The following is a 13657-nucleotide window of genomic DNA, read 5'->3' as shown; positions in this document are numbered from 1 at the left end:
TGGTAAAAACATAAAATAATTATCTTCACAAAAGATTCAAGTAGCAGCTTCTTTTTTTTTTTTTTGTCTTTTCTTCTGGTACTAGGAATCGAATTCACGACCTTGTGCTTGCCAGGCAGGCACTTTGCCACTGAGCTAAATCCCCAGCCCCTTCAAGTAGCAGCTTCTGAAAAAGAAAGTAAAATATAAAAATCCCTTTTCCTGACCTGATATCCTGTCTCCTCAGATGATGTCTTGAGCAGTTTGCCCAGTATCTCTTGGTGTTGTTTCCTATGGCTCTACATGAATTAGTGTAAATTTGAATTGGGGATGTACATGAGATCACAGTTAGCAGGGCCGGGTGCCATTTCTCTGTGCTGTTAGGGATGGGGAGAGGACCCTGGGCATGTGAACAGGCTTCCAGCTGTCCCAGCCCTGAGCTGGCGTTCAGCCAGGCTTTGGTGGTGATGGAACTGAGGCTTCTGAAGGTGGTTGGTTGAGGGCAGGTTTCCGGGAGGGGAGGGGAGAGGGGCGTTGGAAGGAAGGGATGAGCCTTTGTGTCCACCCCCTGGGGGCGGGGTGGTCTGGTGGACGTGTACATTTTTGCTGGCTTCGCCCTGCCCCAGCCTGCAGCCCCCACAGCAGGGATGTGCTCTTCCAGTCTGAAGTGTTCTGCAAGGAACAGCCCCGAGAGGGGTGATTGCCTGGGACCCTGTGGGGAGAAAGCAACATGGTGCTGGATGCTTGCTGGAGGTCCCAGGTATACTTGTGTAGCCGTGCTCCGTGCTCGGGGCTCAGTGCCAGCACTTCTGCCCGGCATGGGGGTGGGGGGAAGGGGTTCCCTGTGCTTCTGGCTCTGCCCCACCCCAGCCATTCGGGTCACAGAGGCCTGGAGTCCACAGAGCCATGCTTGTTCCCCAACGTTGCCATCCGGGTGTATGTGCGGCCTGGTCCCCGCCTCACACCCCTGACGTTGGCTGTGTCCATACCACCATCTCTTGGTATTTTTTCCAGTCTCACACTGTTGTATGTAACAGGGTTGTAGGAAGTGAGTTCTGTGAGATAGGAATCGTGTGTTGTGCAAGTTCAGAGCGGCCACCTGCTTCCCTGGGTGGGGTTGTCTCGTGACCCAGGGCGTCATCTCTGGCCCAGGGAGGCAGAAGAAGAGCCCTGGGAGAGAGGCCTTTCCTGGGACTTTCCAGCTTAGGGCTGCTGCAGTGTGGAAGAGGGGGTGGTACTCCTCCCTGCCAGCTGCACTGAGACAGAGCTCACCCGTTTGAAATGTAGAGTTCAGTAGTCTTTAATATTTTCAAAGAATTGTGCATCTACCGCCAAAATCTAATTTTACATCTGTATCACTCCCAAAGACACCGTGTACCCTGAACCCTCACTCCCCACCCCCAGCGCACTCATACTTTCCGATCCATACATTTGCCAGTCCTGGACATTTCGCATAGAGGCAGTCACACAGTATGTGTTCCTAGTGGACTTCTTTTCGAAAGAAAAAACTCTCACTTGTTGATTTATGTATTGGAATATAACTTGTGTATATGACTAGGCGCAAATGCTTTAAATTTAATGTTTTGTTTGTTTTTGTTTTTGAGACAGGTCTTACTATGTAGCCCAGTACCTCTTGCCTCAGCCTCCCAAGTGCTGAGATTACAGGTGTGTACCACCCCACCTGGCTAGACTTAATTTTTATTTAAGTATAAATCGAACATGAGGGGCCTGGGGGAGTGGCTCTGTTGGTAGAGCATTTGCATAGCCTCCGTGAGGTCCTGGGTTTGTCCCCAGCACTGCAAAAATAAAAAAAACATGGAACACAAAGGACACCAGGAAGCCAGCAAATGCCGACTATGCAGTGGAAGGGCACTCGGTGTGGCCAGTTCCATCTGCAAGCCCCCGCTGTGGAGCCGGCGCCCACGTGCTGGGCTGAGGGGACGCGTGGTGGAGGGCCTCTCAGGTAAGCCCGAGTGCCCCCGGTGACCCTGCCGGTCTGTTTCGTAGGCTGCACTCCATCCGGGCAGAGCTGGCTTGCTGATGGCAGATAAGGGTGGAATAGTGGCACTATTGAAACCTCTTGTTGTGGTTCTCAAACCCACTTCTTGTGGGAGTCAGGAATTTGGACAAACAGGGCCAGGCTTTGCCGGGTTCACACAGATGTCCTCGATGCTGGCGGGGTTCCGACTGCTGACAGGCTGCCCTCCGAACTGGCATCCAGGCCCCTGTGGGGTGTGAGGTGGTCCACTTCTCCATCCGTTTCCTGATCTGAGCCACACCCTTTGTTTGTGCTGTGTGTGACGCTGTCACTTGGCCTCCGAGGGGAAGGAGCTGGGTTGTGAGCACCGGAGCCGACTCCAGCCCCAAACTCGCGGCAGTGCCTGCCCAGGAGTCATCGTCACTGTGACCAGGACCACTGTGCTACTCTTTGTTTTGTCTTATTGGCCTGTTTTTGGAAGCTCACACATCAATTAAGTATTTCAGTCTTATTATTGTACACAGTACTGGGGATTGAACCTAGGAAGTATTGTGCTAAATCCCCAACCCTTTTTTAAAATTAAAAATTTTGAGAGAGGGTCTTGCTAAATTGCCCAGGCTGGCCTCATATTTGTAATCCTCCTGCCTCAGCCTCCTGTGTACTAGAATTATAGGCATGGGACACCATGTGTAGGCTTTATTTTTAAAAAAGCTTTTGGGTGTTGGGGATTCAGTGTAGGACTTCATGTGTGCTAACCAGAAGTGCTGCCACAAGCCAGCCCCAAATGAAGCATTTTTTTTTTTTTGGTTTTTCTCCGGTACCGGGAACCGAACTCATGACCTTGCGCTTGCCAGGCAGGCGCTTTTGTCGCTGAGCTAAATCCCCAGCCCCTCAAATGAAGCATTTTAAAGTTACAATCCAGTAGCAGGCATCACTTCTATCTTGTTGTAAAACACTTTTATCACTCCACCAGGAAACCCATACTCATTCAGGAATCTCTCCTAATTTCTCCTTTCTAAGCCCCTGACAGCTCATACTTTGCATTGTCTCTGTGGATTTGTCTCTTCTGGGTAGTTGATCTAAGTGGAGCCATGTAGTGCATGTCTTTTTGTGTCTGTTTTTTTGTTTTTGTTTTGTGCTTAGGCTTGATCCCTGGACCTTTGTACTGAGCTATATCCCCAGGCCTTTAAAAAATTTTTTTGAGACAGGCTGTTGCTATGTACCCTAGTTGCTTAGGCTGGGGTTGAACTTGCCGTGCTCCTGCCTTGGCCTCCCAAAGTTCAGGGATCACAGGCATGCGCCATCACGCCTGGCTTGTGTCTGGCTTTTTTCACTTAGCATAATGTTTTCAAGATTACCCACGCTGTAGCTCTCTATTGTGTTATGCTTTTTCCATGATCAGTTGCTGGACATTTGGGATGTTCCCACCCTTTGGCTGTCGTGAGAAGTGTTGTGTTACTGCAGTGAACTCGTCTGCAAGAATTTGTGTACATACTTGGTCCCGGTGCTTCTGAGCTTATTTTTAGGAGTGGGTTTGGTGGATCATAGTTTTTACTCACTTTTTCAGTTTGATGTTCTGGAATTAGTGGTGCTAGCTGCCCAACTTTGTGAATATACTGAAAACCATGGAACTGTTTGTGTATTTATTTATTTATTTTTGAGACAGTGTCTTATTGTGTAGTTCAAGCTAGTCTTGAACTCACTGTGTATGCTAGGCTGGCCTTAAACTTGTCGTGATCCTCCTGCTTAGCTTCTTGAGTCCTGGGATGACAGGTATGGGCCACCATGACCGGCTGAACTGTATACTTACAGACTGAATTTTATGATGTGCGAAATTTTTTAAAGAAAACAGCACAGGTTCCTAGCTTGCTTCCATGGAGCTTGGCTCAGTCATGCCCTAGGGTCTGGAAACCCAGGGTCTTGTCTCACTGCCTGAGAACCAGCTGGGAACACTGAACCTCACCCTGTAGTCTGTGTTTGGGGTTGGTAGGTGGGAGCCGTAGATTCCAAATGGGTTCACTGCCACCTGCTCTTCAGGGGCTACCTTCGAGCCTTTCTGCCTCTGGATAGAGGTGCTTCCTCATTGTCTGAGAAGGCTGTGAGAAGCCTGGGGTGCGTCAGAGTCCCAGCCAACGCGCTCTCCAGGACTCCTCCCCCTGTTGCTCTCAGGAGTGACCCATGTGGACCTTTTTCTGTGGGGGGCCAGCGGGACCTGATACTTCTGTCACATTGTGGCGGGACGGCGACCACTGCCTCCCGTCTGCCTGTTCCATCCTTGCTGCGCACCTGCGGCTCCTTCCATCAGGTTGGTGGCCGCCCCACGCCTCCAGGTGCTCAGAGCAGACAGCTCCATTCTGCCCAGCCCCTCCGTTCTCCCTCACTTCAGAAGTGGTGGCTCGGGAGTCACCTTCAGGATGGGCCCGGACGAGCTCCTTTCCCCTTGCTGTCCTGGGTGTTGGCCCTGGCACCTGGCGCCACCGTAGTGGCCTCATAGCAGGTCTGTGGCTTCTGCCCTGTCCCCTACCACCTCCTCTAACACTGGGCTCAGGTGACCTTAGTGAAACATAAGTCAGTGTGGAGCACTTCTCTGTCCAAAGTCCTCGCTGGCTCTGTTTGTTCACGGCGGCAACCAGTATCTGTCAGGCACCTTCCAAGACATCGTCACCCCATACCCAGCTCATGCACATTGTGGTGGTCCCATCCCGGCCTCTGTGCACTCCAGGGCCACCCCACCCCAGGACCTTTGCACCAGTCTCCCCTCTGTCTGGGTTGCTTTTCCTCCAGTGGGCTCTACAGCCCACTGCATCACTTTCTTTCATACTCGCTGCAGTGAGAGGCCTCCTCGGATACCCTGTCTAAAATTTCACACTTCTTCCTGGGCTCTCCTTACACGCGATGCAGTTCACTGATTTATCTAGCTGGTCGTGGTGTCTCCTGCTGGCACAGGCACGTCCAGGGCAGGCGTCTGTTCTGCATGGTCACTCCTCGGACAGTGCCTCCCAGAGCAGGGGCCCAGAGAGGTGTGTACAAAGGCTGCAGGAAGAGGGAATGTGTTAGCCCATGTAGAGGCTCAGGAAGGAGCCTCAGAAAGGTGGACTGGAAGCCTGGCATGGTGGCCTATGAGCCTATAATCCCAGCACTTGGGAGGCTGAGGCAGGAGGATCGATAGAGTTCAAGGAAGGGGTGCTTGTTAGCACCCCTAGTGAGGGAGGTGGTGGTGGCAGCTTTAGCCTGTCCCTACTGTCCAAGAGCTGGTCTGTGCAAGGTGCTGAGCTCAGCGGGTGAGGTGGGTTGATTCTCGGTTAACGCTCACAGCGTCTAGCGGAAGGGCACTGGGTCCTCCCCATCCCACAGGCAGGGACATAGGGTGTTTTCCTCGGGGTGCAAAATGAAGGTGGGTGACGTATGGAGCCATTGAGGGTAGGGGGACAGGACCTTGCCAGCTGTGCTGGCTGCTGCCTTGGGGACAGTAATAACGGCAGCCTCTGTTCAAGTCCCTTTACCTGAGCTTCCCACGTGGGGCAGCCAGGAGGCACAGCTGTGCGCGTGAGGATTTTGTGGCAGAGACTGGAGACAACACCGGCTCTGTTCTGTGCTCCTCGCCCCCTTGGGCACCTGTGTGTGCTGTTGTCACTGCCTGGTGTGCCTGTCCACGGGGAGGGCCGGCCCGTCCTTCCTGTGTGACTGTCCCAGCCAAAGGGGGCCCTTTGCCCGCCTGGCGCATGTTCTGTCTCAGCCTGGTAGCCCTCCGCGGTGCGTCACAGTCTGTACCTGGTGCAGCTGCGTTCTTGGTGGACTCCTTGCTTCTCTCTTGGTGGACCTGCTTCCTGGCACCAGGACCACGCCTGTCTGGTTGAGCTGGTCAGTACTTAGCTGACCAAGGAGCGGCAAGCCCTTGAAATGCCTGCACCACTCAACACGCATGTCGCTGGGAGGCGTGTTTGGGTTGTTCTTGTAGAAAGGAGTTTAAAATGTGGTGCACTCTCTCAAAATAAAAAGTAGAACAGAGGGGCTGGGCCAGAGGTGCACACCTGTAATCCCAGCATTCTCTGAGGCTAAGGCCAGAGGATCACAAGTTCAAATCTAGCCTGGGCAATTTAGCAAGACCTTTCATCAAAATAACAAACAAACACACAAACAAACAAACATAAAGGGGCTGGGAATGTAGCTCAGGGCTGTGGCCCTGGGTTTAATTTCTAAGAGTCAACAAGCAGATTGGAGGGAGATGGGAAAGGCGTAAACCTTTTCTTTGTAGATCCTCGATTTGTGACAGTCTGTACAAATTACTTTTGTAATAAAAAAAATCCGGGAAACAGGAATTAAAAAAAAAAAGTCAGGAAAAAAAGAAAACATTGGTAGTCTGAGGAAGAATGTGGATTTGGACCTGGTCCTTTGACTCCAAGCTATGTTCCTGCCTCGCTGCAGTTAGTGGCTCCAGATTGCTTCCCTGTGGTCCTCAGGGTAGGAGTTTGTAGCTGTTTCTACTTTCTTTTGTTAATTGAGATACAATTGGTGGCAAGTCAGGCTGTAGCTGGATGAATTGTGACAGGTGTGCTCCCCGCAACTAAGATATAGAACATTTATGGTGGCCCAGAAGGTTCAGCCCAACCCTTACCAGTCAGTTCCCCAACCTTCTCATACCTCAAAGGATTCCCAAGGGTTAGCCCCACCTGTCCTTGAATTTGTGTAAGTGGGCTAATGTGTGCAAGCAGTTTTGTCCTGGCTTCTTTCATCCCATATGATCTCTGAGCCACCCTTACGGCTGTAGGTACTGGTGGCTTGTGCTTTGCATTGCTGTGTAATAGTCCACTGCATAGCCATACACTTGGGATTTTGGCTTTTAAGAAATATTTGCATACATATGAGGTATGGGACACAAGTCTTATAGGACATGCATTTGTTTCATAGTCACCTTATATACATAGTCAGGAGGTGTTGTTATACAGTGATTTTTAGTGCATCTGCATTTTGACTGAGCCCCATCGCCTGAGGCTGGGTGTGCAGTTTTCCATTTGTGGTGTCATTTGCTGCTCACAGAGTTCTGAACTTGGGAGCGTTTGGATTTTGAGTTTTCAGATCAGGGTGCTCAACCTGAACCACAGCTCCCTTTGTCTGCTTTCCTGCAGGCGGGCCTCTGTGTTTTGTGTTGGGTGATCGGGAATAAAGCTGCTGTGAACACTCGTCTTGATGGACAGGACGCTTGCTCCCTGAGGACGCGTGCCCGGGAGTGGATTGCTGCGTGATGGTAAAATCCTCATTTTACTTTCAAGTTTTTGGTTTTGAGGCAGTGTCTCCTTTGGAGTCCAGGCTGGCTTGAACTTGCAGAACGATCCTCCTGCCTCAGCCTCCTGAGCGCTGGGATTACAGGTGTGCGCCACCATGCTCTGCCAAATCCTCATTTTAATAAGGAAACGGGTGGCTCTGGAGGGACTGAGAGGAAACGACTTCCCCAGGTCACTCAGTGCCCGCTCCCCGCCCCCATCAGCTTCAGGCCGGTTGTGTCAGGCCTGTTCCAGGTCTCGTGGCCCTGGGTGTGCTCACGCAGCAGCCACGTCCTCCTTGCCACCTCCACGCCCATCCTTGGCCTCGGTGACGGTGGCCGCCCTGCAGTTTGCCTCCAGGGTGGGTGTGGGGGAGGGGGGAGGCACTGCTGCTTATTGGACGTGGGGCGGGGGAGCAGGTTGCATGCGCTTGGCCAGGACAGAGGGCTGTGCAGCGGCCTCACCTGAGCCGGGGGTGGGTGCAGGCATGTGCGGCCGTCGGGGCAGGCCTGGCTGCAGTGTGGAGCTGTTTCTACTTTCTTTTGTTAATTGAGATACAATTGGTGGCCCTGTTGGCCCAATTGGAGCCCTGTTGGGTAGAGCGCCTCATCTGGAAGTCTGCCAGATCCCCTGGGCACCTTTGTGTCTTCTTCCCCAGCTGCCCTGGTATGGTGGTGCCTTTAGCTGTGCCCCTATCTGTCTGCCTCGGGGGCCTGAACTCTCTAAGGGTGGGGACAGACATGAACATGGCGCCAGAAACACTTTAAAGTGCTTTTATGTGTGTGTATGTGTGAGTGTGTGTTCCTCCAGACGGAACCCAGCATCCTTTGTCACTGAGTTACATCCCTGGCCTTTATTTTTTACTTAGAGACAGAATCTCACTGAATTGCCTGGGATTGTCTCAAACTTGCAATCCTCCTGCCTCAGCCTCAGGATATTAGCTGGGATTACAAGTATGTGCCACCATGCCTGGTTCCTTAATTGAATAAAAAACATGATAAAGCATAAAATTTACCATTTTAGTCATTGGTAAGTGTTTTAATTCATTGGCATTAAGTACATTCGCAGCTGGGTGTGGTGTGGTGCACGCCTCTAATCTAGCACTCTGGGGGTACTGAGACAGGAAGACTGCAAACAGGAGCCCAGCCTGGGCAATTTCTTTCTTTCTTTTTTTTTTCTGGTACCGGGAATTGAACTCATGACCTTGCGCTTGCCATGCAGGTGCTGTGCCGCTGAGCTAAATCCCCAGCCCACAGCCTGGGCAATTTAGCAATTTAATGAGATCCTGCCTCAAAATTAAAAATGAAAAAATTTAAAAAAAGGTTGGATATGTGGCTCAGTGTAACAGCCCGGGGTTCCATCTTCAGTACCCCTGCTCAAAACAAACGAAACAAAAGAAAACAAAACATCTCTCCTGTTATGCAGTCACCTCCCCCATCCAGAATCTCCTTATCTTCCCAGGGTGAAGTTCCCAGCCCGCCAGACACCAGCCCGGGTGCCTCACTGAGCCTGTAGCCCGCCAGCGTCTCGCTGTCTGACTGGCTGCGCTAGCCGGCGGAAGCGGAGCCCTACAGTACTTGTGCTCTGGCTTCTGGAACACTTAGTATGATGTCCTCGTGGCTCGTCGGTGCTGTGGCCTGGCTGAGAGCTTCCTTCCTTTTCATGGCTGTCATTGTTCTTTGGGGCACATTCTATAGGCACCTCGGCTTCAGGACGGAGCAAGAGGTCAGCCTGCTGGAGGGAGGGCGTCGGTAACACTGAGGGGTGTTACCGGGTACCAGCCCTTTCCCTGCGTGGCCTCCCCCAATCCCCACTCCCCATGAAGTCAGGATCGGCATCTGGAACCCATTTGTGCTGTGGCAGGGGCAGTGGGCCCCTCATCCCAGGCCCAGCTGTCCTCGCCCTGGGCTGGACTGGTGCTGGAAGCTGGGCAAGGGCTGCAGGGATGGCCTCAGTGCCCCAGCAAGGCCTGCAGGGGCGGCCACATGGCCGGATGTCTCTCTTGGCAGGGCTTTCCCTCCGAACAGAGCCACCAGGAGCTTTGGGGTGGAGGGGACAGATGCACAGGAAGAGGAAGAAATGGGAAAACATTTTCTTCCTTTCCCAGTCCTGAGCGCTGGCATGCATCCCTGCTGCTCTCTGTGTCCAAGGGTCCTGGGTGGTGGAGCCCCACCCGCTCCAGGGACCGTGTGGAGGCCTGGGAGCCATGCTGGGGAGGTTAAGGTCTGAAGGCTCTGGTTTGTTTTGGTGGGGGGTAGGCCTGGCATTTGGTGCCACCCAGTTTTTGGGTTTTTTTTTGAGACAGGGCCACACGATAGTTCAGGCTGGCCTTGAACTCTCAGTGATCCTCCTGCTTCAACCTTCTAAGTGCTGGGATTACAGGTGTGTGCCACCAGCCCTGGCTCCAAGTTTGAATCTTGGTCATCAGATATGGGCCACACCTGAGCCTCTTTGAGGACCAAATCATCCGTGCCGTGTGGCCCGCAGGGTACTTGGAGAAATGACACAGCAGTAAGCATTTGTCGAGCACTAGCTGTGGGTGCCCCAAGGGTCAACAGGCTTAGCCTAGTCTGTCCTCAGCCTTGGATGTGGGCCTGGGTATTAGCTTTTTCTTTGCAGTGCTGGGGTTGAACCAGGGCCCTGACATGCTGGGCAAGTGCTCTGGCTCTGAGCTACACCGCAGCCTAGTGGTTGTTTCCTTCTGTGACAGACCTCGTGGGACAGAACGGCTGGGGGTTGGGTCAGGGTCACATAGCTTGGGGCCCCCAGGCACCTTAGCACTTCCTCAGGGCTCTGGCAGTGTGCAGCATTTGCCTCTGTGCTGTTCTCTGTGGGGCGAAGGCCTTGCCCTCCCTGCCTGTCTGCCGAACGGTGCTCAGCCTTCCAGGCCCAGCTCTGTTGCCTTTGCTTCCTGGAAGCTTTCCCTGCCTTGCACAGGGCACTGGGACAGATGCTGGAGTCCCTGCCTGCTGCCAGCCTCAGTTACCTCCTCTATTCAGTGGGGACAGTGGCGCTGCCGCAGAGAAGGCCTGGCTTGTGTGGAGCTGGCCCAGCCTGGAGAAACCAGGTCCCCCAGTATTAAAACTCCCTTGGTGCCAGGGCCGGAAGCGAGGAGGATACGGTGTGAAATGAAGTCACTTCCCTGCCGAGGGTCCGCCGTGTGCCTGGCCTTCAGGGGTAAATCCTGTTTTCTCCTTGGCCACTGCGTGCCTGCTCCCGGCTCCCTTGGCTCTTCCCTCTGGTCACAGCTGGGGGGCCTGGTGGGAAGCTGATAGGTCACACTGCCACTCATCCCCAAGCTGCCTTCCGGTCGAGGTGAGCTGGCCGCCTCTGCCGCCTCTGCCTTCCACAGTGCAAGGAGACGGGTGGGCGCGGGGCCTGAGGAAGCTGCCCGAGGTCTAGGGCAGCGTTGAGGGACACTGAAGCCCGTGAAGGGGTGGAACTTCTTGCAGATCACACTTCAGTTGTGGGGAGCCCTCAGGGGGCTCCTGGGGTCATTTCTAGGGGACGTGGGGTCTCACAGGCCAGCAGTGTGAGGGGAGAAAGTGGCTGGGTCTCCCTGGGCTTTGCTCTGCATGGGAACCTGGGGGCTGCCTGCCTGTGGGAAAGAATGACCTGCTCAGGCTGGGCTGGCCTGATGGCATGACCTTGTTTTTTTGTTGTTGTTGTAAATTTTTGTTTGTTTGTTTGTTTGTTTGAGACAGGGTCTCACTGTGTAGTCCAGGCCAGCCTCGAACTACGTAGCCCAAGCCTGCCTCAAACTCATGGTGATTCTCCTGTCTCAGCCTCCTGAGTGCTGGGACTATAGGCGTGTGCCACCATGCCCAGCTCTGGTACGACCTTGTTTAACCCTCCCATCCTGCAGAGGATCCAGGATTAGGGGGTCCAGGCCCTGGCCAGGACTTGGTGCAGAACCACCCTGTAAGATTTCCTGGGTCTTTCGGAGCCGCAGGAAGGTGGTTGGTGGTGTATCTGTGTCAACTTAGGGAGATGAGAAAGATTACCTGTGATCCCACTGCCAGAGATAGCCGCAGTCCACTGTGAATGCCTGAGATTTACCCACCAGATGCCTTTTGTGTGTGCATGCATGCGTGTGTGTACAGTTTGTATGTGAGAAGCCTCGTGTGTATGTTGGACCCAGAGCCTCATTTATGCTAGGCAAGTGTTCCACTACTTAGCTGCAGCCCAGCCTTTTAAATTTTATTTTACTACAAGTTCTCTCTAAGCTGCAGAGGCCAGTGGTGGCAAACCTATGGCACAGGTGTTGTTTTTCCTCTTAAGACAAAGGGTGTTAATGTATGAGTTGTTTTTTTCTAAACTAAAGCCTTAGTATTCAGGTCTAATTACAGTGTTGGCACTTTGCGATAAATAAGTGGGTTAGGGGTTGCAGTTTGGGCACTCCATCCTAGTAATCTTCCTGCCCGAGCCTCCAGAGTAGCTGGGATTATAGGCCTGTGCCACTGTGGCCAGCGCCCTCTCTTTTAATGAGACAAAACTGAAATACTTTGTTTTTTTTTTTTTTTACTTTCGGAACCGGCAATCGAACTCAGGACCTCGCACTTGCCAGGCAGGCACTGTGCCACTGAGCTATATCCCCAGCCCACTTTGGTCTTTTTTAGACTAAATATACAGTAGTTATTTTCTTGTATTAGTAAATAAACTGTTGTCACTTTTTTTTGTGTGTATGTGTGGTACTGGGGGTTGGCCTTTGCACTGGGCTACACCCACAGTTCTTTAAAGAAAACTTTTTTTTTTTTAAGACAGGGTCTCACTATGCAGTTCAGGCTGACCTTAAACTCACTATGTGGCCCAGGCTTGACTTGAACTTTAGGTTATCCTCCTGCCTCGGCCTCCTGAGTGCTAGGATAACAGATCCCACCTGGCTTGGTCCATTCCTTAGAAGCTTTGAAAAAGAAGTTTCATGGACACACATAAGTGCACACAGCTTAATGAGTGTGCAAAGTGCACACCCCCTTGGGGGTCTCCCTGTCCAATGGCCCCCAGAGGGCTGAGCCAGTGTGTATCCTACTAGACACTGGAGCCTGGGCCATTCCAACCTAGCTCACCTGTAATAGGACCATAGGCATCAGGGGCAGAGACCGCACAGTTTGCAGTTGTCGAATGACAAGTTAGGTTGAAAATTTTCCCCAACATTTATGGGCTATTTGTGTCTTGTTGCTTGTTATTTTTTTCTTTTCTTTCTATACTGGGGATTAAACCCAGGGCCTAAAGCATGCTAAATACATGCTCTACCTCTGAGAGCATGTTTATTTGTACTTTGGTCTATTTTATTCTTTTCAAAATTTATTTATTTAGTGTTGGGTTTTTGAGACAAGGTCTGGGTGTATATAGTTAAGGCTGGCCCTAAGCTCACAGTGTACCACAGGCTGACCTTGAACTTGTGATCCTCTTGCCTCAGCTTCCCAAGTGCTAAGATTATAGGTGTGTACACCACCATACCCAGGTCCATTTTACTCTTTCTTTTTACTTTTCGGTGCTGGGGATTGAACTCAGGATCTTTGCACTGAACTATATCCTTATCTAACCTCCCTCTAACCTCCCTCCCTTTTTTTTGAGACAGGGTCTTGCTGTGCAGTTTAGACTGGCTTTGAACTCACTATGTAGCCCAGCCTGACCTCGAACTTGCAGAGGTCCTCCTGCCTCAACCTCCCTAGTGCTGGGGTAACAGGTGTGCGCCACCACACCTGGCCTTCTTAGCCCTTTAAAAAAAATTACTTTGAGCAGGTTCTCAGTAAATTGCCCAGCCTGGCCTCAAACTTGAAATCACTCTGCCTCAGCCTCCCAGAGTCCCCAGGTGACAGGCTTATGTCACAGTGCCCCGCTTGCATTTTATTCATAAGGTGTACAACCAGTCTTCATATATGTGGGTTTCACACTGGTGCAGTCAACCAAAAGTATTAGATGGAAGATACTAGAGGAGCACAACTGCATCCTTATGGAACATGTACAGGTTTCTTTTTCTTGTTATTCCCTGAACAATGCAGTGTAACAGCAAGGTCCCTAGCATTTACTTTGTATCAGGTATCATAAGAAATACAGCCACACTTCTTGCAATATATAGGAAGATGGGCGTAGTTAAATGCAAATACTGCCAATGTGTTTTTTTTTATTGTCTCATATTTTCTTTTATTTAATTTTTATTTTTTTTAAAGAGAGGAAAAAACAATAAAAATGATATGGATTTCAAAACAAAATGATAGGAAATTAACAATGCTTGTTATATTGCATATTGTTATCTTCAAAGTAGTTGCTCAGATTACCAGATACAGGCATGCAAAATTGATCAAACAATATAAGCACTAACTGTTCCTTTCAATGAACTAATAGAAATTAGTAGTACAGTTATCTTAGCCATCTTGTGTATATATACGTATCTTTTCTTTTTTTCCCCCTTCCTTTTTTTCTCTTTTCCCCAATC

At 51.3% G+C, this 13657-nt stretch overlaps 1 protein-coding gene across 3 annotated transcripts in view; it reads left to right on the top strand.

Moving 5' to 3' along the window:
- Positions 1 to 13657, top strand: part of Pald1 (phosphatase domain containing, paladin 1) — a 77763-nt gene that overhangs the window by 6685 nt on the left and 57421 nt on the right. Inside the window, exon 1 of one of the 3 annotated variants that reach the window (XM_005390055.2) lies at positions 7084 to 7202. The exons of the other annotated variants lie outside the window; for them this stretch is intronic. The gene's annotated coding sequence lies outside the window, so the exon portion shown is untranslated. Of the gene's footprint in view, positions 1 to 7083; positions 7203 to 13657 lie in introns of those variants that run through there. 3 annotated transcript variants of the gene reach the window in all.

Source organism: Chinchilla lanigera, unplaced genomic scaffold (genome assembly GCF_000276665.1).
Source record: "Chinchilla lanigera isolate Chin_1 unplaced genomic scaffold, ChiLan1.0 scaffold00036, whole genome shotgun sequence".
Classification (NCBI taxonomy): domain Eukaryota; kingdom Metazoa; phylum Chordata; class Mammalia; order Rodentia; family Chinchillidae; genus Chinchilla; species Chinchilla lanigera.
This window is presented reverse-complemented; position numbering and strand designations above follow the sequence as displayed.